Source organism: Neofelis nebulosa, chromosome 1 (genome assembly GCF_028018385.1).
Source record: "Neofelis nebulosa isolate mNeoNeb1 chromosome 1, mNeoNeb1.pri, whole genome shotgun sequence".
NCBI classification, from domain to species: domain Eukaryota; kingdom Metazoa; phylum Chordata; class Mammalia; order Carnivora; family Felidae; genus Neofelis; species Neofelis nebulosa.
In genome coordinates this window covers 14,092,779-14,110,843 of record NC_080782.1, presented here as the reverse complement: position 1 = coordinate 14,110,843, position 18,065 = coordinate 14,092,779, and the positions used below count along the sequence as shown (strand labels likewise).

Below are 18,065 nucleotides of genomic sequence, written 5' to 3'. Positions count from 1 at the left end.
GGCAAGCTAAGATCACTCCTGAACCACTCCTCCCGTCCACTACCGACCTGGGAAACTAATATGTCCTATGACTGCCACTAACTGAAAGCTCTCGAGACAGAATTAAACAAAGCCCAGGGAAAAACAAAACAGAACAGAACAAAACAAAACAACAACTTCCAGAAGCTGAGATATTCTGGGGGCTTACTGGTCAACTAGACAGATCATCCTAGGCTTGGGGCCGTAACAGATGCGCTCAATGTAGTCCCCTGGACAAAGTCTGACTAGTAGCCAGGGAGAAGGGAGGAGACCCGGCGGTGCAGGGAAAAACCCCAGTTTTATTTCCAGTATTTTCTATATCTAATCACGAAGGGCTGGTTCACACGTTTTATGACCACTTAAAATTGCCACATATTGACGTTTTAATGTACCTTGTTGTTCTGGCACCAATAGCAAATGTAGTGGTATTTCCAGTCCTGCTGCTATTTCATAGTTTAATCATTTTCAAAGAAAACCGTTATATATATTTTGAGAGAGTGTGTGTGTGCCCGCATGTGAGCGGGGCAGAGAGGGAGGCACAGAATCTGAAGCAGGCTTCAGGCTCCCAGCTGTCAGCACAGAGCCCGACATGGAGCTTGAACTCACGCACCACGAGATCACGACCTGAGCCAAAACGGGATGCTCAACCAACTAAGCCAGGCAGGCGCCCCTACAGGTCCTTGATTTTTTAAGCAAAGCATTTGCCCTTTCTTCCCCCCTTGGTGCTATGCTTAGCGCAAAACAAAGAAGAGTTTCGGAAACATGGGCTGGATGAAGGAAGAACACATTGAATCCACAGGCAAACAGTAAAAGCTGTCTCTTTTCAAGAGGCTACCGCAATGGTGAGCTTAAATAACACAAGGTCACCTTTGATGTCACTCGTAACGCGGCCCCCCACTCTTACAGGTGGAGTAGATCTCTCAATATTTCTCATCCAAGCATTCCCTCTCCACACTTGCCTTCTTCAAGTTTGAGTCTCTTGGCCACTTAATGAGGCATTGAATAATAAGAAAACATTGAAAGTCTGAGTCCCGGAGTGCTGTGGGATTGAAAAACATAACTGAGGGGTATTTGTTCCCAACCGGGAACTCCTAAAGCAAGACTATGCCTTTTATCTCCATGCCCGCTATGGTAAAAATTCAATCCGTATCTCCTCACGGAATGAATGAATAGGAACGATTTCTAATTGAAACAACTGGAATTCAGGACCAACTTGCCCCTCGTGTCGACGTCATTCAAAATCTTTTTATTTGGTGAAATTGAAAAACAACGTGTCCAATAGTAGTGAAATTTGAGAACAGCGGAATCCCACGAGGACCTTGTTAATGATGCAGACCAAGGGGTCTTTTTCCAGATTAACTCATGGCTCTAGCGTGGGTCCTAAGAATCGTATTTCTTAAGAAGCTAACGTGGTACAACTGAAGCCGGTGGCTCAGAGGACACTCACTGAGGAGTTTGCAGCCACACGGGAGTCGGCGAATGGTTTTGCCTCATCGATAAAAACTGAAACATGAAAATTCCAAAGACCAGTATGATTATTAGGAGCCATGAAGCAGAAAACAGGCATAGAAGAACACCTAGCTGGGTCTAACCCCGAGGTAAGGGGGGACAGAACAGGGTGGCGTCAGCCCCAATAAAATCTCGTCACCTACGGGGCCATCTTTGAGTTCTCTTTGCTGTCACAATCACAAATACATTAGCATTATCGCGACTTCTTTCCCTCCCAGAACCTCTCCAGCAGCCATATCCCCCCCCACCTCCCTACCCCCCTGCTCTCCCCCCCAGCCCCATCATCAGTGCCACTGTTTAGCCACAGAAGGGGCACCACGCGAGCAGTCTGCAGAGAAGAGGAAGGTTCCAGACCGAAGAGCGGTGTTATCAGCTGCAGAGAAGCCCCCCCCGCCCCTACATCAGGCCTTAGGTGGTCCTTTGTTACTGCAGCAACTTTTCACACTAGTGGGACACACAGTAGGGCTCTGTAAACTCCTTTCTTACAGAACCAAAGCTTCAATTGTTGTTCTGGGTTTACAGCTCTCCCTGAGACAATATGCTTTTCCGGAAGCATCCATTTTATAGAATTAGACAACAGATTTTCCTCTTCTACTTCAAATGGAGCTTTGACGGCTGGCCAGTGAGTTTTGAGCCCCCATCCAATATACCCTGTGGGGAGAAAGCACTTGGGCAATGGGGTCAGCAGGCCAAGTTCGGCTGTGTGAACTTGGGCGGGGAAGTTCACCTCAGCAAACTCGGTCTCACCTACAAAAGAACAAAAGGCGGGGGGGTGGGGGGAGCTAGGAGCGAGGTTGTTAACAGCATTAACTGCAGTATTTGCACGAGAGAGCAAAGTTCAGCTCAGGACACACAGTAGGTATTCAGGAAATTTTCATTCACCTTTCTTTAGCTCGTGAAAGAGAACACCACAGGCCCAAAATGGAGTCATGTATGCTAGGCCAAGTCACCAAACCAGGGCTCAAGACCTAACCTACCTGCAGCTTCCACCTCCCCTTAGAAATGGAGGCTTACCTGAGCCAGTAAGGAATGTTCTCGTCCGTGCTAATGAAGTAATCTGTCACATGGGCCCCCTCTATGCCCCTGAGGAAGATGAAGTCATCCACAAAACAGGCGCCCTTCTCTGCCCACTAAAGGAAGAGGACCTTGCCCGAAACAATCCTTTCTTTTCTTTTGCTAGTAACATCCTTGCCCTACCGGCCTTCCTACAAAAACCTTCCATTTTGTACAATTCCTGGGAGCTCCCCTCTACTGGCTAGATGGGATGCTGCCTGATTCACGAATGGGTTGATAAAGCCAATTAGATCTCTAAACTTTACTCGATTAGACTTGTGTTTAGCAACCTGAAACCTTTTCTCAGCCCTGTTAGTAGGTAACTGGTGGTGACCTTGAATTTCAAGATTAGGTAAAATAGAGGGCGAATAAGTTACTGTATTCAAAACAGGCAAACAAATGGAAATTGATTCAATTATGATCAAAAAGAATCATTTTCCTTCACATTTAAATCCTAAAGCCTGCAATACTCATCATATAATGAGTAGGTTTTAAGAGCAAGTGAATGTTACTAAATGTGCAAAATCTTACAATGATAAGAACAGACGCCTCGTGTTGACAAAAGATGAATGCCAACAGGGAACACCAAATGACTAAGGGAGCCCAGTACGTATGGGAGAAAGTGCCAGAAAAAAAAAAAAATCAAACAGGAGAATGTGTCTTAAAATGTGCCTGAAAGCAACTTTGGGAAAGAGTATTTTCCAACTACATATCCACCTCCCTTGTTTTAGGTAGATCGGGAGGTTGTGGCAAAGGGCCATGCACAATACTCAGTTTTGCCCATCTTACCTGTTTGGAGTTCAGTAAAAGTTTTAAAATGGAAATATCAATAGTCCCTTTTCCTAGGAATATTTTATTGTCGGTGTATAAAATAATACATTCAAACACAGAGTACAAGAAAGAGTTACCAGAAATCTTTCCTTGCTGTTAGTATAAAACTCAGGCAAGAAGTCGGCCATTTCTCTATTTTTTTTTTTCCTATAGGCTTAGAAAAAGCAAGTTAAGAAAATAGATTACCCAAATCCGTGAGCAGTTTTCTTGGAATCAGGGAGCCACCAGGGAACGAGACATTGGATTCCAAGCCACACGAATATCATCACAGTTGGGACTCGCCTGCTGACCAAGTGCTAAATATCATCCCAGCACATGAACTTAAAACCAAGCACCTATTTAATGCGTCAGCAGTGTCCCTCTTGAGGGGTTCAAGCCATGCAAAACTCACCCCACTCTCCTTAGAAAAGGAACTAACATCATTAATTGCACATGATCGCGTGAACTGGAATCAACAACGTTCTGTTCAACTTGGGTTTCAATCTCTTTATGGCTGACGTGGAGAACAAAGGTAAAAGAAATGTAGAACAATTAAACTTCCTTACAACTTGCAACATTGACAAGGACTTGGGACCGGCAGAGTGACCTTCCTGCAGGAACTCAGGTGCCTGGAGGTCAACACTTGGTAAGGGCAAAGGGCAACCTTTGCTTGACATGAGCCTGAACTCCAGGATCCTGTACGGTTTCTTTAACATAATCCCATTTGGAAGCTTCCTTTATCTCTATCCCCTCAAGATATATGTTAGCAACTGGCCCACTGATACACATCTGAAGTGTCTCATGACTAAGGTTTTACTAGGCAATAGTAAATGACTCCTCAAGGTCCTGGAACAAATTCCCTAGAGACTTAAACTATCCCTAACCCCTTCCTTCCCAGCTTGAAAGTGTATAATCAGTCACTCCTCACAACTTTTTCCGCCCACGGGTCCTGTCCCCATGCTTTAACATCACCTTTGTGGCACTGAAGACATGTCAAGAATTCTTTCCTGTTTGCTCCCAGACCCCCAACATTTCACATCAATGGTCACTACTAGAGATTTATGTTAAACAAGCCGCTTTTTAATTCTCCAAGGCTTGGTCATTTCGTTTGTGCTCGTAAGTGACTATCACTGTATCCCTTAGGTCTATAATTTTTGGTCTTTGCACAGATGTACAATAATCATGTGTGGATTGGATTAGATTGTATTGAGGACTCAAATCCACTTCCACACTTCTTTCGGAAACGCCACAAATGTCCAGGCACTGTCCCTGGTTGCCTCGGAACTCCCATCCATAGGTCCATCAAAGTCTAGACCCCAGGAAGATTACACCTTGTCAGTTGGTCAAAGGTAGCAAGCAGATAAATAGTAGCCGGGGCGGAGGGGGGCTGGATTCTGACAGTGTGGCTTAGGCAATTTTAACAAGTATACTACGATAAAAAGTCAATTATTTGGCAAGAGTTAGAGGAGAAAATACATAGTCAGTGGCCCACATCTTTCCTAATGAGGCTTTCTAGGCTCTCCTAGGGATGTCTTTCAAAGTTCTGGTGCACCATCTGAGATGCAGAACAGGGCGGGTTGTTAAGGCAAGGGTGGGAAGTCAGGCTGCTATCAGACAACTGATGATTCACTCAGTCTGACACAAATTCCTTCTGATGAACAGACCAAGGATCCTATCTACACTCAACCCAAGTCTCCTATGTGGGTGTCTGGAGTTCCCCGTCTATAAGCCTACTCTGGTCTGGAGGACGGTGCTAAACAGAATGCACCATTGGCGGTGTGCGTCTTAAGCAATCTTTAGTTTTGACAGACGTGTTCGAGGAGAGGGGTGCTGTCTTAATGAGAAAGTCAAAGGCACACATATTGTCCACTTCAAACAGAAGGTGGGGACGATAGAGAAGACGTATTTAACGTGACAAAATCGACCCGATTTCACAAGCTGGCAAAACTCAGCCTCGGTCAAGATTCTGAGAGTTCCACTACTCCTTCCTGTCACCAACCTTGCAGCCCCACAACTTCTGAACCTGTAACACGGAGAGCAGCGGGTTACAAGTCACATTTCCTGACTGACACTAGGCATGGGCGTGGGGTGAGGGATTAGAAAACACAGAGCAGCCTTGCACCGCCACGGTAACAGTCACCAGGTTCCAGGTGACTGTTAGGTATAAGGAGAATACAGAAGAAACGCTGGGAAGGGAATATTCACCTCTGACTCACGAGTCGGTTTCAATGGAGAAAATCCCAGCAGACTTACGACAGTATTAAGTGGGCAGATTAGTTTACTATGTCAAGAACGCGAGACCCAAAATTGATTCAGTTGAATCCAAGGGAAAAAGAATCTTTGTTAGGATGGCTTCCCCTAGCCCTGGTGACCGGACACTTGTCCCTCACATCTCTGGACCTGCAACGTTTTTCTGTAAAACAAAGGGACTGAGCCAGTTCGTCTCTAAAACGTGAGACGTCTAAGACACTAATTCGGTAAATACCAAGAGAGAAAAAATTTTCGTGTCCGGAATTACCGACGTGTTTGGAGCAATGGGTCCAAATAAATAAACATGTAAGTAGGAGCACTGCAGGTTAGAATAAATTACCATGTACAACTTAAAAAAAAAAAAAAATCAAAGCTATGCCGTCAGTCAGTTGGAAGAGAGTGAATTAAAATTTCCTAAGACCACCCATAAAAGAGGGGGCACCCATTAAAATAAAGACCAGTCGTCAGAACACCGTTACTTTTTTTTAATGTCAACTGATGGACCGGTCAACGTGGCATATATGAAACAAAGACGTCCGGCATAGATGGTGTGTTAAGCTTTATCCACTCCACTTTTATATTGGAACTCTCATCTAATTTAAGCCTCAAATGTCTTAGGAATCAGTACCAGGCACGACATATAGGAGAAAGTCATGATTCTGGATCACGTGACTCACACTCTGCGACAACTCGGATGTGGGATTTGCGATTCTTCATCAAATGAAACTCTGAGAAATAATTGTAGTTCTTCAAAACTGTCACTGAGCTCTTCACTATTCACTGAAGATTCATGGCAATGAACTCCCATTGAATTGAATGTTTTTATCAAACTACTTCATTTAACTGATTCACACAGATTTATTCCACTTGTAATGTAGCTCTGAAAAGTAGACTATGCTAAGATCCAAACCATCCTCTATGGCAGGCACAACGGACTCTTTATTTAGAATTAGCGGAACTTGACTGTGATGTGTGATTACAGCGGACTCTCGGGATTCCCCAAACCCAGCCTTTCCGCTCCTCCAGTCACCGGAACTTTAAGAGAACTTTCGCACCAGGAGAAAATATTTTCTTTCCTATTAAGTCATGAAGAGAGCCAAAGGTCAAACAGATACATAATAGCACTCAAAGGCAATAAGCGTGCAGGTGCTCAAGGTGTATCCTGAACCATGCAATGCCTGCGATGAAAAGGAACACACAAAAGGTGAATTACAATTATTTTAGCAAACATTTGCTCTGTCTCTTACAAATCAATGAGAACCAACAGCTAGAAAGAACAGAGAATCTGCTTATGATTCTCCTACAAATTAATTACGCTCACTGGTCATAATCGGCACTTATTTGCACACAAGATACTAAAGTCCTCTTGGTGTGTTCTTCTAGAAGAGATTGCCCTTAAAATCATCTAGTTGAAATTACTAAAAACTCTCCACTGCAGGACGAATACAGATTTGAACAGATTGTAAAACTACCAACAAGCCAACTCCACCTTACAAAGCTTTTCCATGATAGCTGTGTACGTCGGCATTATACGAAGAAAAAAACACTAGACGAAGTAACTAAGTTGAAGGATTTTTCTGTTCCTTGAAGACTCCTGAGGTGGTCTTCTTACCGCCCGGGAGTAAAATGCATGCAAATCTGCCAACAGTGTGAGGACCCACGACTCCTCTCATCCACAGATTCCAGTCTATACCAGTGTGGCTATCAGGATACACCCTGATGGTGATCAGAGCAACTCAGAAGTCTGTTTGGTGGTCAAGGTCCTCTGTGACTTAGGGGTTGACGTGGAAGCGACAGATGACGCTGAGACATTTGGAAGGACCTTGGTAACTCAGAATCCCATCAAGACTACACACAGGAAAATAAAATAGAGAACAAAATGGGGACTCCAATTTCACCCTTTTCATTTGTCCTCTCAGAATGGTCATCACACTTATAAAAGATCGTTCTAGAGATAAGGTCAAGTTTAAGAACAAAATCAGCTACGTATTTTTCGAGGTCTGGAAACAAAGGGGAATAATTCACTACTTTCACAATTTTGTCAGATGATTTTACTTGTGGGCTTAAAAGCAGAAATTCTAGGGGTGCCTGGGTGGCTCAGTCGGTTAAGCGTCCGACTTCGGCTCAGGTCATGACCTCACGGCTCATGAGTTCAAGCCCCCCGTCGGGCTCTGTGCTGACAGCTCAGAGCCTGGAGCCTGTTTCAGATTCTGTGTCTCTTCCTCTCTCTCTGACCCTCCCCCGTTCATGCTCTGTCTCTCTCTGTCTCAAAAGTAAATAAACGTTAAAAAAAAATTTTTTTTAAAAAGCAGAAATTCTAAAATTCACCTTTCTTCTAGAGCAGGAGCCAGCAAGTGGGGCTGCTTGCTTTTTCAAATAAAGTTTCATTAGAACACGGCCATGCCCATGGAGGAGGGCACTTGTTGGGATGAGCACTGGGTGTTGTATAGAAGTCAATTTGGCAATAAATTATATTAAAGAAAGAAAGATAAAAATAAAGAGACCTTCCATTTCTCACACACGACAAAAAAAAGAGTAGGAAATAAGGTGTTGGAAGCCGATGGTGTCAGATCTAAAGAGGATCCTTTAATGCTTATGCTATCGCCATGCTGGATGGGTTAGGGACTTCTGACTAGTCGCTTAGTCTTGAAGGGCCAAAGTCTTCTAATTTTCAAAATAAAGACGGTATATCCTCGTCTGGCGGCCGCATCCGGCGGTTTTTTGTTTGGTTATTTTTGTTCGTTCATTTTATTTATTTTTTTTTTTAATTTTTTTTTTCAACGTTTTTTATTTATTTTTGGGACAGAGAGAGACAGAGCATGAACAGGGGAGGGGCAGAGAGAGAGGGAGACACAGAATCGGAAACAGGCTCCAGGCTCCGAGCCATCGGCCCAGAGCCTGACGCGGGGCTCGAACTCACGGACCGCGAGATCGTGACCTGGCTGAAGTCGGACGCTTAACCGACTGCGCCACCCAGGCGCCCCTGTTCGTTCATTTTAAAAATGCCAATGAGCTACTTCGCATGGATAACATTAAGACAAACTATAAAGTTATATAGAATAAAGTTATATATATGTATACATAAATGGCTATTTTCAAAACAAAAAACAAACAAACACAGCCATGCCCGTTCACTGTCGCACCCCCTCTGTTCTCAGGCTGCAAAAGCAGACTTGAGTAGTTGTGACAGAAATCACACGGCCGGCAGAGCCTAAAATGTTTGCTCTCTGGTCCCTTGAGGAAAAGTTGGCAGATTCCGGTCTAATCTAGTCTTAGATGAACATATTTAGCCAGTGCGAACAAGATAGTCCTTTTTTTTTTCTTTTTAATTTTTAAATTTTGTTTTTAATTTTTCAGAAATTAAAAAAATTTTTTTTTTAATTCTTTGAGAGCAAAGGGACTTGGGTTGTTAGCAACAGCACAGCTCTTACCAAGTCAAAATCTCCTGACAAGTCGACTTCTCAGGAGTCATGGTACTGAGGCACAAAATCCAGAGCAGAACCAATAAATGCACTCAGTTTCCAAGCCAGGGATCTAATCCCTTTCTGCCCCATGGCAGGGAGTGAACTGCCGAACCTCGGCAAGCCTGCTTTTCATAAGCATAAAATGGGGATAATAACACCTTGATGTGAGAAAAGATTTATTCAGAGGATCTTTTAATGATGAAATGAGACAACGAGGACCTCAGTGCTTCTCTTGAGCTGGCGGCATAGTCTTGTGTGCCCTTCAGATTATATCACACCTAGCCTTTTCTGAAGTTAAAATGTTCATCTTTGTGATGCGTCCATTATATCAAACAACAGTCCAACGGTAAAAATGAAGCTAAAATAAAAACACACCTATTGCTTCCCTCTAATTTTCCACACACCTGTCTTTCTCACCTTTAAGCCTCAACCTAAGTTTCTCTCTTCTGTCCGTGACTTCCTTCAAATGTTCATGGAGGCATCACCTTTGGTCCTCGTCAACTCAGCTGTCTTGCTTTTCCTGAGAGATTCACCCACGTGCACAGTCTCAAGAGCCTTCTGGAATGCTAAGGTTCCTTTGTCTAGTGTCTACAGCTTACCGACTATTATTTCCTGAGCTACAGACTCGAGCACGCTGTGGTATACCACTGACCCAACACGGACATCCCTTGAGTACTTCAAACTCAAGATTTCCCCAAGTGAGTTCCTTACCACCTTTCCCACCTACCTGAATCTACTCCTTTTCTGTGTTCCCATCCAAGAGACTAAAACCATCCACCCACCCCCCACTGCCACAGCAGAAATATGGGGGGGTTTTGTGGACCAACGCACACGACCACTATCACAACCGCTCTGGTATCCAATTACTTGTGTCCTTCTCCTATGTAAAATAAGTTCAACTCCTCTACTAAGTGCTGGCAAACAAAATATGATCTAAAAAGTGTTGTACATGCTTCTGAAGAAAGAGAGCTTGGCATTCCAGCCGCCATTTTGAACCACGAGGGCAGAAATCAACACTGAGAATGGAAGCTGAAAGACAGGACCCTGGTATCTTGAAAACACCACCGAACTACCACATCAGCCCTGGAGCCCATCGTTGGAATTTTATGTAAAAGAAAATTAAACTTCTCTCTCATTTAAGCCATTATAATTTTAAATTTTCTGTTTTATCTATGCAAAAAAAAAAAAAATCTAATTCTAAGAGTAAATTTCTCAAACCCACTCCTTAAGTGCCAAAAATTCAGGTTAAAAATATCTCAACACATTTGGCAATAAATTATTCATAAGACTCCCTCCTCCCCAGGACCATCTCTTAAACACATACATTTCTTAACAATTAGTGGTCAGGGTCTGGAATCACCCGAAAATAGCAAGCCTGCTCAATGAATTCACTCTGAAAAATAAATAGTAACAAAAATTAGGTTGATTCTTAATACTTACTGTAAAGTCAGTGCAGCTAAAAACAGACAAGTGAATCAAAAATACATCTCCTATAAAATACAAAGTTTCTATACAGAACAAAGTGACTTTTTATAGTCAAGTGGAACAAAAACCATCACATGGAAATTGGTGTATTTTAGTATGGATGGACCAAAGCACACCAGCAAGGGTCTTAGCAATAAGTAAAAGTAAAAGAGAACCCTTAAAAAACACATGCAAATGAGAAGCCTTAGGGATGGTCCAAAAAGAAAAAAAAAAAAAAAAAAAAAAGAGAGAGCTCAAGTTGTGGGTTTCAGAAAAATTAAGGAAATAGGAAGGCACAAAGCCGGCAAAGAGGCAGAAATGTTAGCATGGGGGAAAAAAAGAGCCATTTATAGAAAACATGAGAAAGTCTACACTGAAGGTTTAAAAAGGTGAAGCAGCTGTGTGTCAAGTGATTTTTAAGTAGGGGTTAAAAAAAATGCTGGTGGGGGATGGGGAGGTGGGGGACAGCTCGGGGCTCCTGGGTGGCTCAGTCAGTTAAGCGTCCGGACTCTTGATTTGGGCTCAGGTCGTGATCTCACGGTTGTGGGATTGAGCCCACATCTGACTCCCAGCTCATCTGGCTCCCAGCTCGGAGCCTGCCTGCTTAGGATTCCCTCTCTGGCCCTCCCCCCCAGCTCTCATTCTCAAAAGAAAGAAAGAAACACAAAAGAAAATGCTGGCAACTGCCTTACCACTGACCGAACAGGACTGAAAAGGTCTCATGGATCTAGTGACTGAATTTGGCTCTTCAAATTCCAGGCCGATTAATCACATCTATCTAGACTTTGGCCAGTGCCGCAGCTCAGGGGGGAGCAACCATGCAAAAGACCCCCAACACCGCAACCTAAGGAGATTAAAACTCCGACTTGCGGCCAGGCACACAGTAAGGGAGGAGCTTCTTACCTTTGGATTTGCTTCCGGCTGGAAAACCAGGCTTTGCCAGAGGGACGGCCGTGCCTCACCGAGGTCAGACCCACCCACCAGGAGGTTAGGCAATGCTAGGCCAGCGACGAGGACAGGCCCTGCAGACGTGGGACAAAGGTGTCAGCTCTCAAAGGCCCTGTAAAGTCTGCAAGGTTGAGATCTCAAGGAAAGAAAAATAAAGCCTCCAAAATTCAAAAGAGAGAGCTTAACGAGTAAGTACGTAACTACTGCTATAGACTGAATGCTGATGTGCCCCACCAAATTCCCATGTTGGAACCGAACCCTCAGTGTGACGGTATGCAGGGGCAGGGCCTTTGTGAGGTACGTGGGTGTTGGGTCACGCGGGGGAAGCCTTGGTGAAGGGAATCAGTGCTCTTTGCCAGCAGACCCCAGAGAGTCCCCCCCCCCCCACCGTGGGAGACGATGGTAAGAACACAGTCCCCTACCAACCAGGAAGAGGGCTCTCACCAGACACCCCATCTGTTGGTACCTTGATCCTGGACTTCCCCAGCGTCAAAGCTGAGTGAAATTAATACTTAGTGTTTAAGCCACTCACTCTAGGGTATTTTGTTAGGGCTGCCTGAACAGGCGAAGACAAATGTTCACAGTAATAGTTACGCCATCAAGCCTCCACAGATCGACACACACAGATTTATAGTTCATGCAAAGCGTATTTAATTTGAGGTGTGAACATGTTTAAAGTTTCATACGATGTGGTATAGGCCCTCTGTAATTAAGAGATGCTGGGACTTGTGCAATGGTGGTGTGTGATTAGGAAAAAAGGTAATCGAGGAGCCCTAACACCGTACATAAGAGCACTTTGAAAGCTATAAAAAAAGCACAATTGCAACGCGGCATGTATTTTTATCAAGATGAGAGGGTGTTGAGCTGTCCAGTGCCCCCTTGTTTAATGGTAGGCAACCATAAACACACTCGTTGTAGGAAGCCGTGCCGTACTATGGGCTGGAAGTAGCTCATGTCCCACAGTGGAAAACACATTGCCTCCTTCCTTCTGAGTTTGAGAGGACACCTCAGTGACAGAGCTTGGTCAACGTCTCAGCTTGGTTTTATTCATCCTCAAGTGTACGCAACGAGAATGTTCAGCCAGAGAATAAACATCGCACTGTCCGTGCGGTAACGATCACCCAAACACCGCCATATCCCACGGTCACATTCAACTGCCTCCGGAGCAGATATTGTTTAACGATTCCGCTTAAGTGACCCTTCCCCCCATGTAGATTCACACCGCAGGAGGCCACTATAGAATTAATGCCACAGATGCACCGGAAGTTCAACGCTTTGTCGCCTTATCACACACAGCAACAGCACATGATAAAAAAAATAAAATAAATAATAATAATAATAATAATAAGCTTTTAATTTAAGTATGGTATGGCTGGGGTGTCTGGGTGATTCAGGCGGTTGGGCATCCAACTCTTGATTTTGGCTCAGGTCATGACCTCACAGTCATGAGATCGAGCCCCCAGTTGGGCTCTGCACTGAGTGTGAACCCTGCTTGGGATTTTATCTCTCTCTCTCCCTCTGCCCTCCCCCCGTCCCCACTTGCACACACAAGTGGAAGTCTCTCTCTCGAAAGAAATAGGTAAATAAAATATGGCATCATTGTTTTCACTTCAACAGATTCAGTTCACAACAGAGGCTGCTCTCATAGGCACAATTATCGGTCATTGTCTCCAGGTAACAAACATGAGATACGAACGTGGTCTTTTCATCCCACGAGTTTACAAACAGTGGCTAAATTTGTGTGTGTGTCAGAGAGACTGTTGCGTTTATAGCTGAGGTGAGAATTCCAGCCCTAGGACTGCACACAACCATCTAAAAGATATTTACCAGAATATTATTTTTATTTATTTTTAGTGAGTTCAACATCCAAGGTGGCGTTTAAACTCATGACCCCAAGATCAAGGCTCATGTGCTCTACTGACTGAGCCAGCCAGGCGCCCCATATTTACCAGAATATTAACCAGCACGAAACCATCCGTTCACTCCCCCAGGTCTGGAATATCTCAGATCGGTTTGAACAGAAATAATCACAAGCAACTGAGAACAAGACACAGGCAGACCCATGACCCCGGGGTACTAGCCAGCCCATGCCTAAGAAAGCTCCACGGTGGCCCAGATGCAGAGATTCACAATTTCTCTGATCACTAATGCCCTTGCCCCAGGAAACAGTGGGGCACTGTTAAAGAGACCACAAAAATGCTAAATATTTTCCAAATCCTCTGCAGCACATTTATCCCTTGATTCTTTTAACACAAAGTCTACCAATTCTTTTAAGTTAAATCTGGGACATGTGACGTGCCAGAGGATTTAGACAGCCATTCTCACATACTCCGTCCCTGCCGCTGTCTTATACGGAAAGAGATACAATTTCTTAAAATTGACTGAGGAGTTATTCCACCAAAGGCCAGCTTAAGTGCTGGGCCAGGAACTTTAGAGGCCACGTCAAAGTTGATTCCCAACCACAGGTACCTTTTGAAGAAGGAACACTCCAGATAAGAGTTACAACTGACAAACCAAAGCATATGGGACACACATCCAGTGGGCAGTCTGGTATTCAACGGACTTCTTCCATCGTTGAATTGAAGACACAGTAACATTTAGGTTTTTTAATCCCCTGCACCAAATAAAAACATTATCATCACTCAGCCATACGTACGAAGTCAGGAGCCACATCTTTGAGAGTGCCAATGGACTCTATTCAGTCCGAGGGGCTCTGGGTCAAAGCCTCTCAGATTCGTGTTCAGAACTTTAATCCGAGGAAGAACCCAACACTCACTGAAATGACTTTCATAAGGTGATACAAGATGACTGATAGAAGATTAGGTGCTTCTCCTCAACGGTCACAGCCAGAGTTCAGATCTCCAGAGATCCAGAGGGAGCAAGAATGCAATGTTGAAAAAGATCTCTCATGGAAGGGTTTGTAAAGCAAATTGGGGAAATGGCCAATTGGGGAATGAGGCCCCTCCTTCTCACTGGCCCCCTACTGCCATCACGGGGGCTCAGTTTTCAACCTAGTTTTCAGGGTTGTCGTGGCCCCTGTGATCTAGAATTTCCAGCTTCCCAAAGGTCTTTTATGGGGAGGGCTCTATTCTTGTCAACACAATGGAGAACATCCTCTGAAGAGTTGAAGCCAATTCTCAAAGCTGGGACAAGTTGTGGCCATCATTTCTGGCTGAAAGACCCTCTCCAAATACCTTTGAGTACAATGGGACTCTACTATGAAGCCGTCTCCAAGAATTCTAGAAAGATTTTAGAAAACCTGTATCCCCTTCCTTTTTTAGACTCTTCCTGACATTTATTTCTCTATCCACACATTTCACTGATACAATTCAACCTATCCTAATTCACTACACTTCCCAGTTTTACGTTTTGACTCTACGAAAGCAAATACACAAGCTTGAGCATCATACGCCCATCACTCTGAATCCTGCCGCTTCCAAATAATCCATCCTGATGCTGGCTGAGCTACCCTACACAATTAATTTCTCTCCTTTTTTTTCCTTCCCTCACCCTTTTCTTTATTTTTGTCTTTCCCACCCCAGCAAGTTTTCTCTGTGTTTTTCTAATAGTAAAGACTGAGGAGATTCTCTACCTAGAGAGAGAAAGAAAGAGAAAAAAGTGACGTAACTTTCTGTGCAGTGCCTAGTAATTTCTAAAAGCCTATAAAATTACAGTTTTTTTTATCATCAATCTCAGAATTCCATACATTAAATCGCTGAGGTGAGAATGTTTACCAAAACAATGGAATTACTCATAGAGGCAAAGTGGTATTTATAGATTTATATAGATGTATACACAAAACATCATATATCTAGCATTTAGATGTAGCACTTATGCAATGTCTCTTTTTTTTTTTTTTTTAATTTTTTTTTTCAACGTTTTTTATTTATTTTTGGGACAGAGAGAGACAGAGCATGAACGGGGGAGGGGCAGAGAGAGAGGAAGACACAGAATCGGAAACAGGCTCCAGGCTCCGAGCCATCAGCCCAGAGCCCGACGCGGGGCTCGAACTCACAGACTGAGAGATCGTGACCTGGCTGAAGTCGGACGCTTAACCGACTGCGCCACCCAGGCGCCCCATGCAATGTCTCTTAACAATGAGAATAGAATAGGGAGGCCAGACGGTATTAATGGAAAAACTCCAGGGAGAAGAAATAGCATCAACAATGACAAAAGACACTTTATCTTCAAAGTGAGAGCAAAACACAATGTTTTGAAAACTAAAGTTTAACTGTAAAATAACTTTAGCATTTTTTAAATATTAAATGTGAAAAAAACTTAACAAAATGTATCTGATAGCCACCATAGGGGAAAACATCTTATTTCAACATTGGCACTTAAGTATGTTTGAAAAAAACTGTAATTAAGGTAACTTCAATGTACTTCGGCGCAAAAATATATTCAATGACGTATTTCCACTAAGCTGTACTTAGGTTAAAATCTCACTTTAGGATCTGACGGTGCATTCGATCGTAGTGTCTGTGCGGGTAACCCGGAGTCCTTCTACCTTGACTTCCCACCTCCCTAAAATAGGGGTTGAAGAGGCAAGTCCCAGGATTCGATGTCAGACCCCCGCGTGGCAAGAGTTACTAACTACAACACAGGTCCCCAGGTATCCGTGGATAATGTACTCCCAAGCCAGAATGTGTTCTCCCAACATGATGACCCTCTTACATTTTATTCACATTGAAAGCTCAGTACAATTTTCACCTATACACACAAAGCAAACAGTCGCGACAGCTCTACCAAATGTGCTCTGAAGTTAAAGCAGATGACTCATAAGCATAAATCCAATTATATATTATCACGAATTAAATTACTAGTTAAACACACACACACACACACACACACGCGATGATGGACCAACCTTCCACCTAATTATTCTGTCCTGCAGACCCTGGGAATGTGTAATGTACATATTCTCAATCTTTTTTAATGTTGATTTATTTTTGAGAGAGAGAGAGAGAGAGAGAGAGAGAAAGAGAGACAGAGTGTGAGTGGGGGAGGGGCAGAAAGAGAGGGAGACACAGAACCGCAAGCAGGCTTCAGGCTCCGAGCTGTCAGCACAGAGCCTGACACGGGGCTCGAACCCACAAGCTGTGAGATCATGACCTGAGCCGAAGTTGGACGCTTAACTGACTGAGCCACCCAGGCGCCCCAGTAATGTACATATGCTTATCAAGAAGGCATATATTGGCAATATTTAACATGTAGATTCCCACAGAATAGGAGCCGATATTCTACTATTTGAGAACCTAAAATTTCAATTAGAAATCTTGAACCCTGTTTTTACAGTTTATGGTGTCAATATATATTTGCAAAGAACGAACTCTAGCTGATTTCACATCGTCCCCAGCACATACTGCACTGGAGAATAGGTGCCTGATGAACGTTCTGGCAAGAGCTCTACTGCTTGGTTTTCGGTTGGCAGTAGATGAATATTCCTTGAAGAGATACAAGGTGCAGGACGCTGGAAACAGAGCCAGGCAGAAAATGCCTGGGGGCTGGTAGCACAAAGCTGCCATAAGCCAATAAGGGAGATAGTTAAGAGTTACAGAGTCACACACCAAATAATTACAATTTGTCAAAAATGCTCTAAGGAAATGAAGATCTAGATAAGACAGGGAAGGGAATGATGGAAAAGACCACCCCTTCCTTCTTTTTTTCTTTTTTTTAGTTTTTTAAAATATAATTTATTGTCAAATTGGCCTCCATACCACACCAGGGCTCATCCCAAGTGCCCTCCTCCCTGCCCACACTCACTTTCCCCTCTCCCTCACCCCCATCTGCCCTTACTTAGTTTGTTCTCAGTCCTTAGGAGTCTCTTAGGGTTTGCCTCCCTCCTTCTCTGTAACTTTTTATTTTATTTTTTATTTTTTAAGATTTACAGCCAATTAGTTAGCATCTAGTGCAACAACGATTTCAGGAGCAGATTCCTTAGTGCCCCTCCCCCATTTAGCCCATCCCCCCCCAACCCCTCCAGCAACCCTCAGTTTGTTCTCCATATTTAAGAGTCTCTTCTGTTTTGTCCCCCTCCCTGGTTTTATGTTATTTTTGTTTCCCTTCCCTTATGTTCATCTGTTTTGTCTCTCAAAGTCCTCATAGGAGTGAAGTCATATGATTTTTGTCTTTCTCTGACTGACGAATTTTGCGTAGCATCATACCCTCCCAGTTCCATCCACGTAGTTGCAAATGGCAAGATTCTATTCTTTTTGATTGCCGAGTAATACTCCGTTGTATATATATACCACATCTTCTTTATCCATTCATCCATCCATGGACATTTGGGCTCTTTCCATACTTTGGCTACTGTTGATCGTGCTCCTATAAACATGGGGGTGCATGTGCCCCTTCCAAACAGCACACCTGTATCCCGTGGATAAATGCCTAGTGGTGCAATTGCTGGGTCATAGGGTAGTTCTATTTTTAGTTTTTTGAGGCACCTCCATCCTGTTTTCCAGAGCGGCTGCACCAGCTTGCATTCCCACCACCCCTTCCTTCTTCAGGTGTGTTCCCTGCCTGGCTGATCCTTACAATAACGAGAAGCAG

At 43.8% G+C, this 18,065-nt stretch overlaps 1 protein-coding gene across 3 annotated transcripts in view; it reads right to left on the bottom strand.

Moving 5' to 3' along the window:
* BASP1 (brain abundant membrane attached signal protein 1) overlaps positions 1 to 18,065 on the bottom strand; it is a 57,587-nt gene that overhangs the window by 16,443 nt on the left and 23,079 nt on the right. Inside the window, exon 1 of one of the 3 annotated variants that reach the window (XM_058716114.1) lies at positions 11,472 to 11,589. The exons of the other annotated variants lie outside the window; for them this stretch is intronic. The gene's annotated coding sequence lies outside the window, so the exon portion shown is untranslated. Of the gene's footprint in view, positions 1 to 11,471; positions 11,590 to 18,065 lie in introns of those variants that run through there. 3 annotated transcript variants of the gene reach the window in all.